Source organism: Montipora foliosa, chromosome 6 (assembly GCF_036669935.1).
Source record: "Montipora foliosa isolate CH-2021 chromosome 6, ASM3666993v2, whole genome shotgun sequence".
Taxonomy (NCBI): domain Eukaryota; kingdom Metazoa; phylum Cnidaria; class Anthozoa; order Scleractinia; family Acroporidae; genus Montipora; species Montipora foliosa.
The window spans coordinates 54,132,097-54,150,598 of NC_090874.1; the positions used below are offsets into that span (position 1 = coordinate 54,132,097).

Here is an 18,502-nt window from a genome sequence, read left to right on the forward strand (position 1 = left end):
AGCCTGAGATCACCAAAATATTGAAATCAGGTTGGAGGGGACTGGAAAAGAGTGAGTCGCCATGGGAACCAATTTTTTTACAGTCGTAGGTGTGTTGCCTTCAGAACTATCAGCTCACCAAGTTTCAATGGTCTCTGTTGCAAATTGACCGAGATAGCTCTATTTATATTCTTGATGTTCTATTGGGTTGGGTGAATGACGTCATCAGCCTTCTCATTTGCATATTTAACACATTTTTCAAACTTAAATATCTCTGGAACCAATGCAGATATTTCCAAACGGTAAACAGCGTTTTTAATGTTTCATGGTACTCTATGTGGTAAAACAAAAAACTCAAGGGATAAAAATTTGATCACAGTAGCACTTTAAATGTTGGTCATACACCATGTAGGTAAACTTGGATGCCTAACCCCATGTTAGTGTCTCTTGGTAAATTGATTGGTGTTGGGAGTAGAAGTCAGCTGGTACACTTCCAACATCGTTTGGCAGTAGCCAAAGAATGGCACAACACATTTTGATTCATCTAGTATAGGCCACTTTGGAAAATACCATAATACTCTTTGTTTGTTCCTTCAAATTTTGCATCAGCATTGTTTCCAGTTTCTCTTGAAAAAAAAATTTGGGGGGACAAACCAAGAGCCACCCTGCAAGCAGAGCCCTTCTTTTGCTTGCTCGATTTTGGCGTTCTCGAGAAAGGCTCTGCATGAATCGAGTAAGATCTTTATTGAATATGCGCTGCATGTTGCCAGGATACAGTCTCGAACCCAAGCCTAATATGCCAGATCTCGCCGCCATCTTGGTTTTTCATGGTACAGCGGCCTCAATTATAACCATCGGTTTTGTCACTAAACGGACGCTCACACTGGAATAACCGGTTTGACGAGAGAAAACAAGATTGACTAGTCCAGAAGCTCGGGCTGCGGCGGCTTCAAAGAGTTGACGCGATTCGGGCAGAGCCTACTTTTCTCCTCCTCAGTGAAGAAAAAGACAAAAGGAGGCTCTGCTCGCAGGGTGACCAAGAGCATAATTGGTCATACACCATGTAGGTAAACTTAGATGCCTAACCCCATGTTAGTGTCCCTTGGCAAATTGATTGGTGTTGGGAGTGGAAGTCAGCTGGTACACTTCCAACATCGTTTAGCAGTAGCCAAAGAATGGCACAACACATTTTGATTCATCTAGTATAGGCCACTTCGGAAAATACCATAATACTCTTTGTTTGTTCCTTCAAATTTTGCATGAGCATTGTTTCCAGTTTCTCTTGAAAAAAATTTTTGGGGGGACAAACCAAGAGCATTATGGTATTTTCAGTGGCCTATACAGCTCTCACAGTGTGCCAATACATGCACATTACACATGATCTTCATGGAAAGGCATGTGAATACACTAGTGTCACTATGCACCACTGGTTATAGGTGTCACTGTACCAATGGGGTGGGAAAATGATTTGCTAAATAAATTGTTTATGGTATGAATGTTTGCTCTTTACCAGCTTCGGCTTAGTGCAATAGACCATTTTCGAATTCTCATGGCTGGACTGGATCTAGCATGAAATGGAGGCTAATGCGGGCAAATGTTTTCAAATGCAAATTAATTTCCCCGCATTAGCCTCCATTTCATGCTAGAACCAGTCCAGCTGTGAGAATACGAAACTGGCCTATTACCTTATTACGGTAGTACAGTGTATCTTCACAAAAACTGATCTCAGCAGGACTAGAACTTTTTTAATTCCTTTATGCAGCACTTGCGTGAATAAAAAATTATAAGCCTGTCAAATATTTTTATCTTTGAAATGGTGTCATTAGCACAACATTCAATTCAACAACCCTAAAAATAATTGTTGTAACCTTCCATATGTAAAACACATACCATTCTTTGAAGATAATGCAACCTGTTGATTGCTTTTAACTTTAAATTATTGTGGTAAATTTAAAAACTTGTAACAACTTGTATACATATAAAGTTTCTGCTATCACTCTGGTGAATTCTAAACATTAAGTCAACATCAACTTCAAGTCAGGATTTTTGATGTGACCGTCACACAAACGCATACAGAGCAAACTTGTGCATCAACAAGCAATATACCAAGATTGTTTACAGAGAAAACCAAGCTTTATCTTATGGTTTACATGGACATGTCCTGGTTACAAGTGCTGAACGCAATGTTTTACAACAGACTGCATGAACTTGGTTCAGTTTCCTTCACTTCGGCTGGCTCTTTCCCTTGGCTGCAATCAAGGATCACTTGGACAACCTACATGTATGATAAGAAAGTAAATATTGCTTTTCCACTTGACATCACTAAGAATAGATACAAAGATTTTTTAGGATGTTTTTTTCCGATGTCAGACAAAATCAGTTGGTGCCTCAAGGTTCTTTGACATGCTTCCATTTGTTAGGGTGATTATTAGTGTCAGCACTTTGATCATCAGAGAAAAGTATTGAAACACCCCGATTTCTCATTGATTCATAACATAAAACTCTTTCTGGTTGGGTGTCAAATCATGTAATTACAGTGAATACAGTTTTCCCCATTGACCCCTGAGAGTGAGACTCTGTCTAACACCAGATGATTTTACTTGCAATCGGGGGCATCCTAGGGCATTTGAGGTGTGAATGGGTTAAACCTTTGCATCCTTAGAGTGACAGTTGGCCATTTACTCTGTCTAGAGCGAGTTTCAATCGAGTATCGTAAAACCAAAACGAAATACTAATTACTTTGGCCAATCAAAAAGGACTGAGACAATCCAGTACACCAATCAAAACTCGAAATAATCACACGTAGCCGACACAAAGCGCGGGAAAATGTGCACACGCAAGCAACAATTGGTTTTGGTTTCACTTCTGATTGGTTGAAAAAGTGGCACGAGAACTTTGAGCCAATCACTGAGTGAAGTACTACCATTTGCGTCCATCCTTGAAGCGTGACAAATTTTGCGGGAAACGTTAATGGTTTGTCCAGTCTTGTGTCACTTTTGACCAATGAAACGTTGACGGTTATGTTTTGAAACTGACCACGTTTTTGACAGCATACCAGCATGTTTTGTTCAGGTGCTCTTCAAGTTTTTAGGTTTTCCGTGAGAGCAGAGATATTTATGAATTTGCCTAGGAATCTAGAAGAGTTATAAACATCTATCTCCCGTGAGTTTCCAAAGACACGGAATATGGAATTTGGTATACTTTACCAGGAAGAGATACATGATTCACCAAATACGAGAAAAAAATACATGCATGAAACCGAAGTGAAGGTAGGAAATATTTCTGCGTCTAGGGCATTCTGCGCACACACGCTCGTGTACTCGTTCACTAACTGATGAACTAGAAATTTTCAATGCCGCACGAGGCTTTGAATTTCTCGTTCATTGTTAGTGAACTTGTGCAGGCAGAAGCCCATTAGTAGGAGCCTCCATATGCAGTAGATCTTTGAGTCAACCTCTGCGCGTATGTTTCTATTTTTAGAATGAATCCTTGAGCAGGAGACTCGCATTTACATAAATTTACATCAATTTGCATGATTTACATACAGTTTTACTGCTTAATGTGTCTTCGTTAGACAATGACTTTACTCTGTTTGGCCATTTAAAACAGAGCGTGCAGAGCCGAGGAACTCGTGGTGTTCAAAAAATAGAAAGATACGCGCAAAGGTTGACTCATAAGGGCGTGTATGAGAGAGGCAAGCTCCTACTCATGGTCTCCTGAGTGCGTTAAATATGGAAGCATACGAAACATGTACCCCAGGTCCATGGACCTCCCATGTGGACCACCCCTCATTTTGTGTAAGAGAGAGAGAGAGAGAGAGAGCGAAGTGGTCCTCGCACTTAACTGGACAATTTCATCAATTGTCTCTCATAGACACCTGAAAAATTCAGGTGGAACCCATGACCCCTGCGATGTGACGACGGTTGGGCGCACTGGTCAATTTGTTGGGCTTGTTTGTTCCGATGAAGGACTCGATGAATTAAATGATATGAATGTATATTTGAAGTGCGGGTTATAGACGAATCTCTTTAGAGCTACCTATTTGAAATGGATGGTATATTGGTTTCTATAAGAGACAATTGCTTAAATCAGTAGCCCATAACTATAAGCGAACAACAGCCCTATATTCCTTATAAGAATGAGAGCAGCAACTTGATGTAATAACCGGGTCCATGTTTTGCATACGTCCTTAACCAGTAATTATAATAGTTTAGAAGACGCGCAAAATTCCCATAAGTTTACTTACACAATAATCCATAGATGATCTACCAAGCGAGCGAGCGCATTGATAAAAGGTCTTGTCGATGAAATGTGTGCATCTTAGTTTTCGACCTTTTTTGACTTTTGTTTTTACATGTTTTGTTCATACAACTTTTACCTTTAATTCCCAGCGGTTTGTGCACTGTACGTTCCCATTATTCTTCTGGCTTTATGGGTTTCGTACCAGCCATTCCAGCACAGGCTGTCCAGCTTGGCTATATATGGTCTCTATTTTGACGTGCCCTTGTGATTTTACTCGGACGAGAATAAAAGCCCAAGCTCCTAGTTCGAGTTATGCATTCATTAAGCCTTTTTCTCGTAAATAGAGTGGTTTTCAATTGAGTGTCGAAAGTAATTAGCGAATTGCTTTGGTTTATGGTTACTTCACTCAGTGATTGATTCAAAGTTCTCGCGCCACTTTTTCAACCAATCAGAAGTGAAACCCAAACCAATTTTCCCTCGCTTTCTGTCGGCTACGTGTAATTACTGCGAGTTTTGATTGGTTTACTGGATTGCCTCCGTCCTTTTTGATTGGCCAAAGTAATTACTTTGGTTTTGGTTTTACGACACTCAATTGAAAATCGCTCTATAAAAGTAAGAATCTATGTTTTCGATTTGGCTTGGTCCTTGGTCCTTACTTGTTCTGGTAACTTAACTCCGCCCCTGATCAAGGGGAGGCTTCTCCAATTCATCCATCCATCCCTCCATCCATTATTCTCAACATTGATTTTTTTCTGAAACGTTTACCGCTGTAAGATGATGAGTTAGTTACGTCAGAAATGTAAAAAAAATGGGGGGTCACCCAAAACACCCAAAATGTGACAAAATCGGGCTTCGTTAGCGAATAAGGCCAGTGTCTGTAAACCCACAGATATTGCAATTAAATCTTTGAAGTGAAATCTTCTCTGCCAAATATTGTTTAAGTAGACTTATTAAGTGAATTTAGTCAGCTGGTGAGGTTCCTTAAAGATCAAGTTCGCATTTAGCGACCACAGTTTCACGCGCCTTGCCGCCGCAAGATGGCAGGATTTGATGTCCCGTGAGCAGAAATCTTGAAAGTTTTTTAACTTCCCACATTGATTTTTTGTTCATTTTTGGACAACGTGGAGATAATTGTAAATAAAATCCGTTTCTGGAAAGAAAAATTGGGGTCACCGAACGTCCAAGACCGTTAAATCCAGGCAAAGCTATAGCAATGGCCTTTTGCCCTACCATTTCTCATTTTATTACTTAGCGCGCGCGCTCGCGTATGACGTGGCGTGTGCATTTGCGTGCGCAGTAAGGATGCGCAGAAACAATAGGCGCGAACGTCCTTAAACAATCTCGACCGTTCAAAAACAATTGGCTGTAGCGCTTCTTTCTGTTTCGGCTTAAGTTTAGGTTTCCTTGTCCTCTACCCAAAAGAATCTCTTCAAGAATACTCTCGAAATCCATGTTTATTCCGCAAAATCACCCAAAATCACAACAGAGAGTACGAACATGCACAGTGATAGAAAAGCCCGTATTTCGGGCCTCGCAGGCCCCCCCGGGTCCCTCCCCTAGATCTGCCACTGGTAACTGATGAAGGTCACTGAAGTGATCGAAACCCTTTACTTTTTTTAAAAAATTTTTTTAATCAGTGTCAATGCTGCAATTTCGTTTTACAGTTAATCAGATAAGAAGCAAATTAGATTTGAAAAAACAAGAGTATTCATGTTTGATTTCTTCATTGACGTGAAAATAGTGTCTTATCTATGAAAAATACACTCCTGTACATTAATTATGTAACCTCATAAGTTTATGATGGGATACCATAATGCACGTATGATGAACCTTACAATAACATTTTCGATAGATCGATTTATTATACCGAATTGAGTGTACTTGCCTTAGTTTTATACGTATCTGTTGCAAATTCTCAGAAATATAAAGCCTCAAAGTTACCAAAATTTACAACTGAAATGTAAGCGCTTGCCAATTTCTAGAACGTTGTCACACAAAGACGCAATTACAGTAACTGCAATGATCATACCCTCTTCCTTCATTGTTGGTCAGTTCACCGGGCAGGTCTCTCTTACGCCGCGGCCGTGTATCTGACAAGAAAATAAACAACAAAAGAAATAAAAAAATAAACAATAAAATGCGTAATCGCTATTCTAGAAAGTAAGATTCCAAATGCCGCTTGGGAGAAAAGATTAGCTTCAGCTGAGTAAACATTATGAGAGGCTTTGTTAGGGGCACCCAACGAGAATATAGTTCAAAACCACTTAAACATAGCATTGTCAAACGTATTTTAGTATTTAAACGGTAGATATAGGCATATTTTTATCCCCTAATAATTTTTCATCTGTTCTGATCTTACCTTTTCGAAATTTTCAGCCAGAAAAAAGGATCCCAAAAATTCCTTTGTGACCTTTTTAGGGTAAAAATCCGTTAAAATTGGGCAATTATGCCATTTTTTAGATGTTCCGAAATCCTAGGACAGGCAGGCAAGCAAGAAATTTTACAAAAAATGTTCCGAAAATTCTAGATCTCTAATCGTCTTCAGAACAGATATTTTCCGAAAGTTGACGTTGGGTGCTCCTGCTTTGCGTACACAGCCTTGAAGTCTTTGGCCTTGTTCTGTAGAAAAAACATTTCGAAAGCAACCCATCTCAACTTGGAGGAACAAAAATATTTGTTGATTAATGATTTAAAGTTTAAGTAATCATCGCTGTTAATAAAGCAACTTGAACAGTTGCAAAGAAACGTGAAAAAAATCCAAGTTTGAAAGGGATTTGAACCCTCGTTGCACACCGCCCCCGCCAACTAGCGAGATATCATGCCATCCAGGCAGTTGAGCATTTTACATGTTCCGCGCAATAAGTGAATTTATTATAAATTATGACTAGCTCCGTGAGCGGGCAAGATGAACCAAATCGCGCGCTCTGATTGGCTACCCGAGTGGGCAAGATGGAGCGATACTGCCCGCTCGGGATTTCTCGCTTGGTCCCGCAAGATCAAAGATCATTTTTTGGTGTTTTAAGTCATATAATAAATCCTTTATTGACCAAGATTGTTCGGTCAAGATGACTGGATATTGGCCTCGTTCTTTTTTTGCATGTTTATGGACCTCGACTTCGTCTCGGTCCATAAACACGCAAAAAAAGAACTTGGCCAATATCCAGTCATCTTGACCTCACGCTTGGTCAATAACCCATACGTATGATAGAGAGTATATGAGATTCTATAATATGTGAACAGCGAATATGTAACGATTTGAAGTTTAATTTTTTAATGATAAGTGATCATCAATGATCATTTAACTTCAAATCGTTACATAATTATCCACAGTTCAGATATATGAAATCTGATATATTCTCTATCACGTTGACAAATATAGTCAGTTTTCTTCTGAATTGATTCCTCTGCCATCTTTCATGACAATATTGAAGAAGTACTCCTTACAGGCTTATATGCCATTCAGAAACAAGGCGGCTAATCAAAGATAATTATAAATAAAGTTAACGTACATGTCCCTTGTTGTAGATGAGAGAGGATTTCACTTAACAGTGTTCCTTTGTTGAATGCTCCCTCTTTTCCAGAAAGGTGTATAGCTATTGCCTTCATGTCTTTACTGGTAAATACAGGGGGGACCCAGAGGATCCTGATTTTGTGTCAGCCTCATATTTAATTAATATACGGCCTCTTCACAGACGATATCCTGTCTTGGCTCAACTGCTTTGGTTTTCCTACTGGATGTTGGACTATACAGATAAATTCTCCCGTGGTCAAATTTATTTCTTGGTCCAACATAATTGGTGTTATTTGGCTTTTGACAAAGTAGTTGTCTTTCTGTATTGCTACAAATGTATAATCCAATTTCTGATAAGAAACAACAAAGTACACTTGGTGACTGTCAGGAGAATCAACACCAACCTTGAGGGCCTGGCAGAGAGGGAGGGGTTCCCTTGTTCCATAGGAAAAAAAATAAAATTTCTCTCTTATTCGCCAAAGATAATTCCGTGGGATGCTTGTGCAACATGCAGCCAAACGGTTAAAACCGATCGCGTATCTTTTTTTTCCTCTTCGTCGTCACAAACGTGCCCCAAGGATATCAAATTAAGCCCCGATCGAGGGATTCATACATACATACATACATACTTTATTGAACCTCCCCAAAGGGGCTTTTCAGGAACAATAATTCATCTTCATTCCCTTCAGTATTTCCAAACTCTCGTACAGCGATCGGAACCCCCACTCTTTTCCCAGCTCTAGCATTTTGAGCGCGGGCAAGACCTCTGGGTCAGAGAGTTCCCTACTCACGTTTTAAGCAAAATTTATTTGAAATTTTTTCCACCTGTGATAATTAACACAGTAACCTCACATTTAAAAGTATTTAATAAAGTGGACAGATGATTTTTCTTTGAGAACGGCAAGCTTTAAAGGTAAGGGAAATTTTCTTCGTTATTTCTGGATCTTGCTTCGTTCTTGGATGTTCCACTGTGAACAATTGCATGACGAATACGCCAATGGACCTGCGAATTAGTTTGCTCAGTCGTTCCAAAACATTTTGTGAACCGAACCAATGAATTGGAAACGCACGCTACGCAGGCTAAGCTTATGCACCTATCAATGTTAAGCCGCTGGGGGGGGGGGGGGGGGGGCAAAGGAGGGGGATTTGATGTTACAAGTCTGCCCGTGGTAGGGACTTTTGATCATTCGTTGAGTTCCGGGGGTCGGGACTTTTGACTTTAACCGTTAGAAGAGTGGGGTCCACTGACGCCATCTTGGCTACTCGCCATCTTGAATGACCGAGAAAGACTGAAAAATAGTACCGCCATTTTGGGATTACCCAGAAGTCACTAGAAGCAAACCGATTCTCTGCGATTCCCTCAACGCCATGAGTGAAAGAGTGAATCTGCTCTATATTTTGTAAGACAAATGTCATCGAATCTTTTTAACAAGGTTGAGATGTAATCCAATAGAAAAGCTTTTGTTTCCGTTGTGTTCTGGTGCATATTTTTTGCATATGTTTGAATATTCATGAGTTTTCTTCGTGCAACTTGTGTATGCTTGCTTGAATTCATAAGCATAATAAATGTATTTAATTAAATTTACTATGTAGGTTCTTGTTCAGTACGGCGAGAGCCGTAAGGCTCTGGTAGTTGGTGAGAGTTAAATTTATCAATACAGTGAAAACAGAATTCAAAATTGATATTGACGACGAAATCTTGGTTCAGCAATTCAAAGACAAATGGCAGGAGTTTGTGGATGTTGACGCTCTGGAACACGTGGCAGATCGTTCTAAGCTCCGGGTGCCCCTAGGGTGAGGAATTTGCACTTTTTTGACCCAGGATGACCTCCCTGGGGCCGGGCATTTAAACAGAAAAACTGATCTGAGTTCAAATCCCCCGCCTATGCCCGACCTCCCCCCCCAGCAGCTTAACATTGATACTGGTGCATTAGCGTGATAAATGAACTCGATGATCAAATAAAATGAACACTGCTCATAAGTTTTGAGATTTTAGGTCACCTTTGGCGTTTCTCCGAGTTATGAGAACCGGTTTCAAAGCATTATTTGGCACACGAAAACGTATCATCCATCACTACATGGCATGGAAACGTTGTCACACAAAAAGAGAACTACCAGGACGTAAAATGAAAAAAATAACAGATTACTACGTGCGAAGCTAACCTTATGAGTTTGAAATACATCGTCAGGTCTTAAGATAACACCGCTTTGCCCAGGATTCTTTCCTTCGAAATCAAAGGTAACTTCAGCGTTCTTGGCCTCTGATTCGGAACCAACAACATGGTTGCACGTAAAAATGCCATCCACTTCCCTCCCCTCCAAAGTTACCATGTCGTAGAATCCGCTGCCTTTTCTGTAAAGAAAAAAGCATTAAGGCATTAATTAAAACAGGTTTTTAATCCTTTTAGTGCATCTTGAGTACTGTAGAGCAACGATGACTGTTGTAAGAGCAGACAAGCACTTTGCTTCAACAAGCGAAGTTTATGCGCATCTTTGATCTTGACCAAGCAACTAAGCATCACGTATACTTTTAAACGTTTACTTTAGTTTCATATCTTAATTAAGGATATAAAAACATTCTTGAATGGTTTCTTACCCTCAAAGATAGCCGTTTTCGCCGCAGTCGGTGATATTAAAATTGTAACTGGAAGACTAATTAAAATACTATTTTCTAAAGTCTTCTACTCGTGAATTCGATTCGGAGGCAACGATACGACGATAGTAGACGATATAGTAGAATAAAAGCCATTCGTTTCCATCGACCAAGAACAATGTCCAAATATATCTTGGATATGTGGCTTACTGTAGTTTGCGAAACGAAATGGAGCGAAACGGTCACACATTCCGCGCAAGGCGAAACGGCTTTTTTGGGGGGAATTTTCAGTTTAGAATATCCGAGTAGACGCAGCCAGAAAGTAAATGTTTATTTCGCAAACTACAGATTCTCATTTCGCAAACTACAGATTTTCATTTCGTTTCGTTCCATTATTAAAGAGGTTCGAAATTTCAAACATTTTGTCGAAGTGGACTTTATTAATGACCTTACTATGGCCCCGTGGCAAAATGTTGAATCTTTTGACGACCCTAACTTAGCTTGGCAAGCATGGAAGTCTGATTTTAATGCAATTTTAGATCACCATGCCCCTATCAGACATATGCGTGTGAGACAATCATCAGTACCATGGCTCACGTTTGACATAAAGAAAATGATGAAGGAACGAGATTACCATAAAAAACATGCTATTAAATACGGCTCGCACAACAACTGGATATTTTATCAATCTGCCAGGAATAAGGTAAATTCTATGATGCGTAAAGCGAAATCTGACTACTTTCGCCTGAAAATCGATGCGTCCAAGGCCACTGACCCTAAGGCGGGCTGGAAATTAATAAATTCACTTACAGGCAAAGGTAAAAAATCTTCCCCTGTCAATGATATTCTTGTTAACGATAAAATTGTTTCTGACAATAAAGATATTTCCGAGTCATTTAATGATTTCTTTGTAAACATAGGACCAACTTTGGCCGCTGAATCAACGAAAAGGTCCTCCAATAGCGTTAACACATATATCAGCAACATTCAGAATAGTCTTCCAGCCTTTCGATTCTCTAATATACCAGTGGAAAATGTAGTGCTTACGCTAAAAAACTTAAAGGTGTCGAAAAGCACTGGCCTTGATAAGATTCCTGCTAAGGTCCTTAAAATCGCGTCTAGTATAATTGCTCTATCTTTGACTTTTACATTTAATTTGTCACTTTCCTCTGGAATTTTTATTGATGACTGGAAAAATGCGCGTGTGTGCCTGGTCTATAAAGGCAATGACCGTCGTGATATGGGAAACTATAGACCCATTTCAATCCTGCCAATAATAAGTAAAGTTTTCGAGAAAGAAGTTTTTCAACAGCTTTATCACTATTTGAAAGTCAATTTTGTTCTCTCAAAATTCCAGTCTGGTTTCCGCCCTCTCCACTCGACTGTCTCGGCGTTGATTCAAATGTGCGATGATTGGTCTGATAATATGGATAAGGGAAAATTGACAGGTGTAGTTTTTCTTGATATTCGTAAGGCCTTTGACTCAGTTGATCATTCCATTTTACTAGAGAAAGTTAAGTTTAATGGAGTCGCTGATAGAGAATTGATGTGGTTCAAGTCTTATCTTACTGCCCGACAACAACAATGTTTAGTAAATGGTTGCTTATCTTCTCAAAGTAACTTACTCCGTGGAGTTCCCCAAGGCTCTATTCTTGGCCCTCTCCTTTTCCTTATCTACATAAATGATTTACCAAATTGTTTAAAATTCACTACCCCCTGTTTATATGCAGACGATACTCAAATCTTTACCTCTAGTTTTGATATTGGCGCACTTGCCAATAATATAAATTCTGCTTTAAAAAATCTAAGTGACTGGCTCACTGTTAATAAGCTCCAATTCCATCCTCTCAAAACTAAGTTAATGGTGGTTGGGTCAACATATAATTTGAACACTAAATCTGGAGATTTACCTAATGCAATCTCCATTGATAATAATTTGGTTTCACGCGTAACCTCTAACAAATGTTTGGGAGTTCTACTAGATGAAAAGCTTACATTTAAAACTCATATTGAGTATATATGTAAAAAGGCATGTGCTGGCATAGGTGCTTTGAGAAGAATTAAGCCTTTTGTCCCCCTCTGCACTCTCGTAACTTTATACAGATCACTCATTCAACCTTATTTTGATTACTGCTCACCCCTGTGGGATACATGTGGTTAAAGCAACTAAAAGATAAATTACAAAAAATTCAAAATCGTGCGGGAAGGGTTATTACAGGCTCTTCATATGATGTTAGGTCCACAGATGTGTTGAATAACCTGAAATGGAAAACCCTTGAAACCAGGCGCTTCCATACAAAGGCTACCCTTATGTATAAAATCCTCAATGATCTATCTGCCCCCCAACTGAGTAACTCCTTTGTAAAGCTAAATGATACTAACATAAATTACAATCTTAGGAATATCGAGACTGATCTAGCACTTCCAAGGCCATACACAACTTTTTTGAAGCGCAGCTTTAAGTATAGTGGTGCAGTGCTCTGGAATAATCTTCCCTATGAGGCAAAGACCGCAAAATCGCTTTCTGATTTCAAACGCAAACTTGAGTCCTTGCCCTTCATGCTTTCTATTGGATCGCACAGATTCTATGTAATATACTTCTATTTTAAATATATATATATTATTGTAACATGTTTACCTACGCCCCTACAGGGTCCTTCTTGACATTAAAAAAAAAAAAAATGCTTTCCATAGGGGGGGGGGCGGGGGGGGTGCGGATAAAAAATGGAATGTCCCAATAAAACATACATCTTGCTTATTCTTCAAACAGTGGAACCGATTGCGAGTCGTGCCGCCAAGTCACTCGCGTATAAGTGCTTCAAAAGTGGCCCTCAATTCTGTAGTTGGTCCAACGTTTTATACTAATTTGAACAACGCGAAAGATAGTCCAAAGAAAAAAACAAATTAATCACAAATGCTTTCACCTCACCTTCACATCAACTTCGCTTCCGTAGTCTTCCGCGAAACCTAAGTCTTGCAACTTTCGCTTCGGCTACACCAGACACATGAACCCTCCTTGCCTAACTGACCAACCAAACCTTGAATAAAAAAACGGAAATTCACGAATCCTTGACGTGTAATTTATAACAATGTACCATATGTGGTTCTTCCGCGTGACGAAGCAGGAACGAAGTGTGACATTTGTAGCATTGTATTGATCTCTGATTGGTTACCACCGATACCACCGATACCACCGAAGATACAATATAACCAATCAGGAACCACCTTGTTAGAGCTGCGAGTCTACGAAAAACCATCAAATCATCCAGGAGAACGTAGAAACTAGTAGCTGAGTGAACATTATTTATCTAGCTGTCCATAAATTGAGTTTTCGAAAAGAAACAACGCGATTTGAAGTTTTTATGGAACATTTTCCTCGATTAGTTGACTGTCTCAAAATAGCGTGACGTCACGCGCTCTCGCATCCTTGGCGTTGTCTGCCTGTGGTCGTAGGTTTGATTCCTGCCCAGGACTCTGATTTTAAAGTTGTCCTACCCCCGTTGCCCGTTGTCAACGCAACTTGTGTTGTATCAACTCCTTCCCTCGGGCCCATTACACATTTCCATCATGCGTGTATGTCGGTATTGTTTTTACATTTATTTTGTAGCGGTCACGGTCATTCAGTTGTAACTGACGCACGCACGCAAACCAATCCACTCATATTGATTACCCATTAATTTACTTGTAGCTGGGTTCCTTGTTCCTGCTCAACACGTTCCAACGAAGACTTTGCCAGGTAATGGGACACTCCTTATAGATTATTTTTTTGTTGTTTGATTGAACTATACTGCTTTCTGTTCTTTAATTAGTTGTACATTTGTGATCACATAATATGTCTGATCAGCCTGCTTTAAATTAAAGTCTCATTGTTTAATAGCAAGAACAAGTAATGCATGCGTAATAAACTTCCTACTCGGCTCTCTTTTCTTTTCTTTGGATTAAAGTCAGTAACTATGTCGGCACACATTCCTTTTATGCATAACTTAACTGTTTATTTTCTGAGTGATCACGATCATTCAGAAGCTTGGCTGGTTGTCACGAACGCACGCACGCACAGCGCACGCAAACAATTAACTTTCATTTGCAACGACTCGAGGAACATATCAAGGTAATAAGTAACATTAGCTTGAGGGTAAAATAAATTATTTGTTTCTTGTGTGATGGAACCATAAACTGCCCACCAATCTGAGAAAGTAAGTAAATGATATGTATCTTGAATTATTCCTGAACAGAGAAGGTTTTGATCCGCTTCGATTCAAACTTGAGGGTGCCACAAAGCAAAATGACGATTGAGAAAGCATTCAGTCAGTTTTAGCCATGACAAACTCTTTATGTCTACTCGCTTTAAAGTCTTACATAAAGCTAAGCAAGATCAGAGCCTCGGATAATGTATGCGTTCTCATTACAACTTTGACCCTTGCCGAGCGAAACCATGTATTTTTTGAGTTGTTCCGAGCAATGATGAACAGTCATCTCACCTCGATCCGTTCTCTTGAGAACTTTTCAGCTTTCCGCTTCAGTTCCACTCTTTTTGCATATTAGGCATAAATGATTTGTGTTATAAAAGTTAAAATGGATAACCACATTAAATCATCAAATTTTGCAGTCATTTCTTGTTGTCGAGGACCTGACTGTTACTCATTTCTTAATAACACGAACAAATAATAATTTGTGTGATAAACCAGTTTTGACGAATTTTGCGTTACTTTTTGTTGTGTTTGGATCAAGTTACTGACTATGTCAGAATTCCTGATGTGTTTATTTTATAAAGTCATGATCACCGTCACTCATGATCAGTTGCGAATGACGCACCCAAATGATCCACCAGTATTATTTATCCCTTAATTTTTTGTTCAGCCGGATTCATTATTCCTGCTCGAGTAAGTAAATGATGTATCTTGAATTGTTTCTGAACAAAGAGGGTTTTTAGTTTTTGAATCCGTTTAGATTCAAAATTGAGGGTGTCACAAAGCAAATGACGATGAAGAATGCATTCAATCAGCTTTAGCCATAACAAACCCTTAATGTCTACTCGCTTTAAAGTCTTACTTAAAGCTAAGCAAGATCGGAGCCTCGTATAATGTACCCGTTCTCATTACGACTTTGAACTTCGCCGACCGAAACCATTACTTGAGTTTTTCGGAGCAATGGAACAGTCATCTCACCTCGATCAGTGTTCAAATTGGACTGCTTCACTGATCAGTTGCGCAGTTTGCTCGAGTATGACTTCTCCTTGCTGCTCCATTTGTTAGTTCTCTTGAGAACTTTTCAGCTTTCCGCTCCAGTTCTACATTTTTAATGCATACTAGGCATAAGGGAATGTTGTTATGAAAGCTAAAAGTTTTTCTAGAAGATTCGATAATGCATGGATAACCACATTAAATCATCAAATTTTGCAGAGTCATTTCTTGTCGTCGAGGACCTCGCATTGATTAGCATCCGTTTCGGTAGACTCGCAGCTCTAACAAGGTGGTTCCTGATTGGTTATATTGTATCTTCGGTGGTATCGGTGGTAACCAATCCGAGATCAATAGAATGCTAGAAATGTCACACTGCGTTCCTGCTTCGTCACGCGGAACAACCACACATCGTAACATTGTTATAAATTACACGTCAAGGATTCGTGAATTTCAGTTTTTTTAAGTGAAGGTTTGGTGCGAAAGTTGCAAGACTTTGGTTTAGCGGAAGACTACGGAAGCGAAGTTGATGTGAAGGTGAGGTGAGAGCATAATTGTGTTGGACTATCTTTCGCGTTGTTCAAATTAGTATAAAACGTTGGACTAACTCAAAATTGAGGGCCACTTGTGAAGCACTAATACGCGAGTGACTTGGCGGCTCGACTCGCCAATCGGTCCCACTGTTTGAAGAATAAGTAAGATATACATGTATGTTTTATTGGCTCGGCCGCTCGAAGCACTTAGACTTGGGTGACTTGGCGGCTCGACTCGCCAATCGGTCCCACTGTTTGAACTGTTTGAAGAATAAGTAAGATATATGTTTTATTGGCTCGGCCGCTCGAGGGCTGTCAGTTTCAGTTGACTACAGAGCCACCGAGAATGTTGTGTAATACTTCTTTAGAGGTGGCCTTGTATTCGGTAGTTTATCCCAAAACTTTATTTTTGACCATATAGAATGTAAGCTTATAATTAACAGAATGTAAAAACGTGCTCTCACAACCGTAGATGGAAGAAAACAGTTGAATCCAGTTATAAACATCTGTCATTTAATAATATTTGTAGTACATCTGCCGATTCTAATGCAAACGAGCTATAAGATAGGATAAGAGCTTCAACGTGTTGAAGTCCCTAGCACACAATGTATACTAATTGGGGACACCTAACCTCAATTACTTATCTAATAATTATTATAATATATAGATAGGACCCTTCACGCGCTCTGATTGGTCAAAAACCCATGTTTTATCAGCGTATAAAATATAGTATAAAATATAGGAAAAGAGTGTTTTATTGTTTTCAGCCACATTGCTTCAAGCAAGAGAGATTCGCTTCAGCCAAGCAACGATCTATGAATTTGATGAAAATGAACACGAGGGTAGAAGAGACGCTCACATAGTTACAAGTGAACATTCTGATGATGGTGGTGATGAACCAAGAGCACCTGCAACTCGTTACTATCAGAGGCTGCAACGAGTGGAAGTTAATTGCCAACGTTCGAGCTAGAACGAGTGTTTGTTTTGTTCAAGCAACGGGTGTCATTTTTGTGAAACCGATCAACTTCAGGGCAAATGCTATTTTGCGAATCTTGCATCATTTCGACGCATAGTAAAGTTAACATATTTTCGTGTCGAAAGTGGTATATGGTTCACAATAATATCGGTGTGTATTGTTCCTTTTGATCCAGATTGATTGACTGATGGCACCATCTACATGTACGTCATTCTTGCAATAATAGTGAAGTCAATAATTATTATACTATAATTAACAATAATTATTCACTGAGGTGAATAATTGTTGTAGTGATAACCACACCAGCTGAATAAAAAGTGAACCAAAAAACTCCATTGTTTTTATAAATTATGTGGTCGGAAATTTTAAATCTTGCATGCCAGAATCCATTTGTTTTCACTTCAGCTACTCAGGGTTAAATTGTACTTGGCTAATCACCTCCGAGTTAGGCAATCAGCGCATGTGGAGAGCACTATTCAGTTTTGTGGTACATACCGTAGGGTACTAATTAACAAGCCAAATCAGAGGTGGCTAGTGGTGGATATTACCTTGCTGGTAAATATCAACCACTAGCCACCAACTCTACAGGTGAATAGTTGTTAAATTACTTTATACTAAAACAGTGAGATAATATAACACGAAAAGATGATTTTAACTAATGATTTATTATTATTTATTCCTGCAACAATAACAATCTTTTTGGGGAAAATCCTGGACCAGTTACTCAGAGATGAATAGCAAAGCCTATTCTTTGTTTGAGTAACCAATCAGAGCATGCCTTCAATGCTATCCACTGTTTTAGTAGACACTAATACAGAATATTGGGCAAATGTTATTGGAGTACAAGAAAACAAACAGGAGCATGAGAATCATTGTGTGATGCATTAAACCAACCAGAAAAGTTATGAGTACAAAATTAAAGTATATACTCTTTTTTTATATAAGAACGTCTAATTTTAGAGGCTGAACGTTCTTATAAATCTTAAATTTACGTGGTGTAGTTTTTCAAGAAATCAATGCAGACATGACCAGGAAACCTATCAAAGTGCTTGCTTTGATGGTGTTGAAGTTTAATATTTTGTAACGATAATTTATAAATGAGAACTGCTCATTATTATAAACTGAGATGTGTATCATGCAATAAGAAAACTATCATTATGTTACACAAAATATGCCCTTAAGTATTTGGGTTAATTTAAATTTCTGTACCTTTATTTTATGCTTTCATTTAAAACACTTGGCTTATCACCTCCGAGTTAGGCAATCAGCGCATGTGGAGATCACTATTCAGTTTCATGGTATATACTAATTAACAAGCCAAAGTGGACGTGGCAGTTTTAGTATATACTAATACAGAATATTGGGCAAATTAATGATGTCACATCTTGCCACTAATGAATAGCTGCAAAATGCTGTACAAAGTTGTAAAGGTAAAAAAAGAAGCTTTCTTTCAGATTTGAAAATGTGTTAATAACAATATTACAAATAATT

General features: G+C 39.0%; 1 protein-coding gene and 1 long non-coding RNA gene across 9 annotated transcripts in view; one reads left to right on the forward strand and one right to left on the reverse strand.

Annotated features, from left to right (window-relative positions):
* LOC138007756 (uncharacterized) overlaps window positions 1-15,731 on the reverse strand; it is a 121,737-nt gene extending 106,006 nt beyond the window's left edge. The window contains exons 1-5 of one of the 4 annotated variants that reach the window (XR_011124114.1): window positions 15,491-15,731; window positions 13,255-13,363; window positions 9,896-10,085; window positions 7,731-8,082; window positions 6,251-6,311 (exon numbers count right to left, since the gene is read on the reverse strand). This is a non-coding gene — a long non-coding RNA (uncharacterized lncRNA). Of the gene's footprint in view, window positions 1-4,994; window positions 6,312-7,730; window positions 8,083-9,895; window positions 10,086-13,254; window positions 13,364-15,490 lie in introns of those variants that run through there. The other 3 variants (XR_011124113.1, XR_011124112.1, XR_011124111.1) reach the window with 3 other exon arrangements.
* LOC138007751 (tetratricopeptide repeat protein 28-like) overlaps window positions 13,372-18,502 on the forward strand; it is a 71,331-nt gene continuing 66,200 nt past the window's right edge. For 3 of the 5 annotated variants that reach the window (XR_011124109.1, XM_068854812.1, XM_068854813.1), the window contains exons 1-2: window positions 13,372-14,061; window positions 15,725-15,772. The gene's annotated coding sequence lies outside the window, so the exon portion shown is untranslated. Of the gene's footprint in view, window positions 14,062-14,803; window positions 15,206-15,724; window positions 16,040-16,802; window positions 17,867-18,502 lie in introns of those variants that run through there. The other 2 variants (XR_011124107.1, XR_011124108.1) reach the window with 2 other exon arrangements.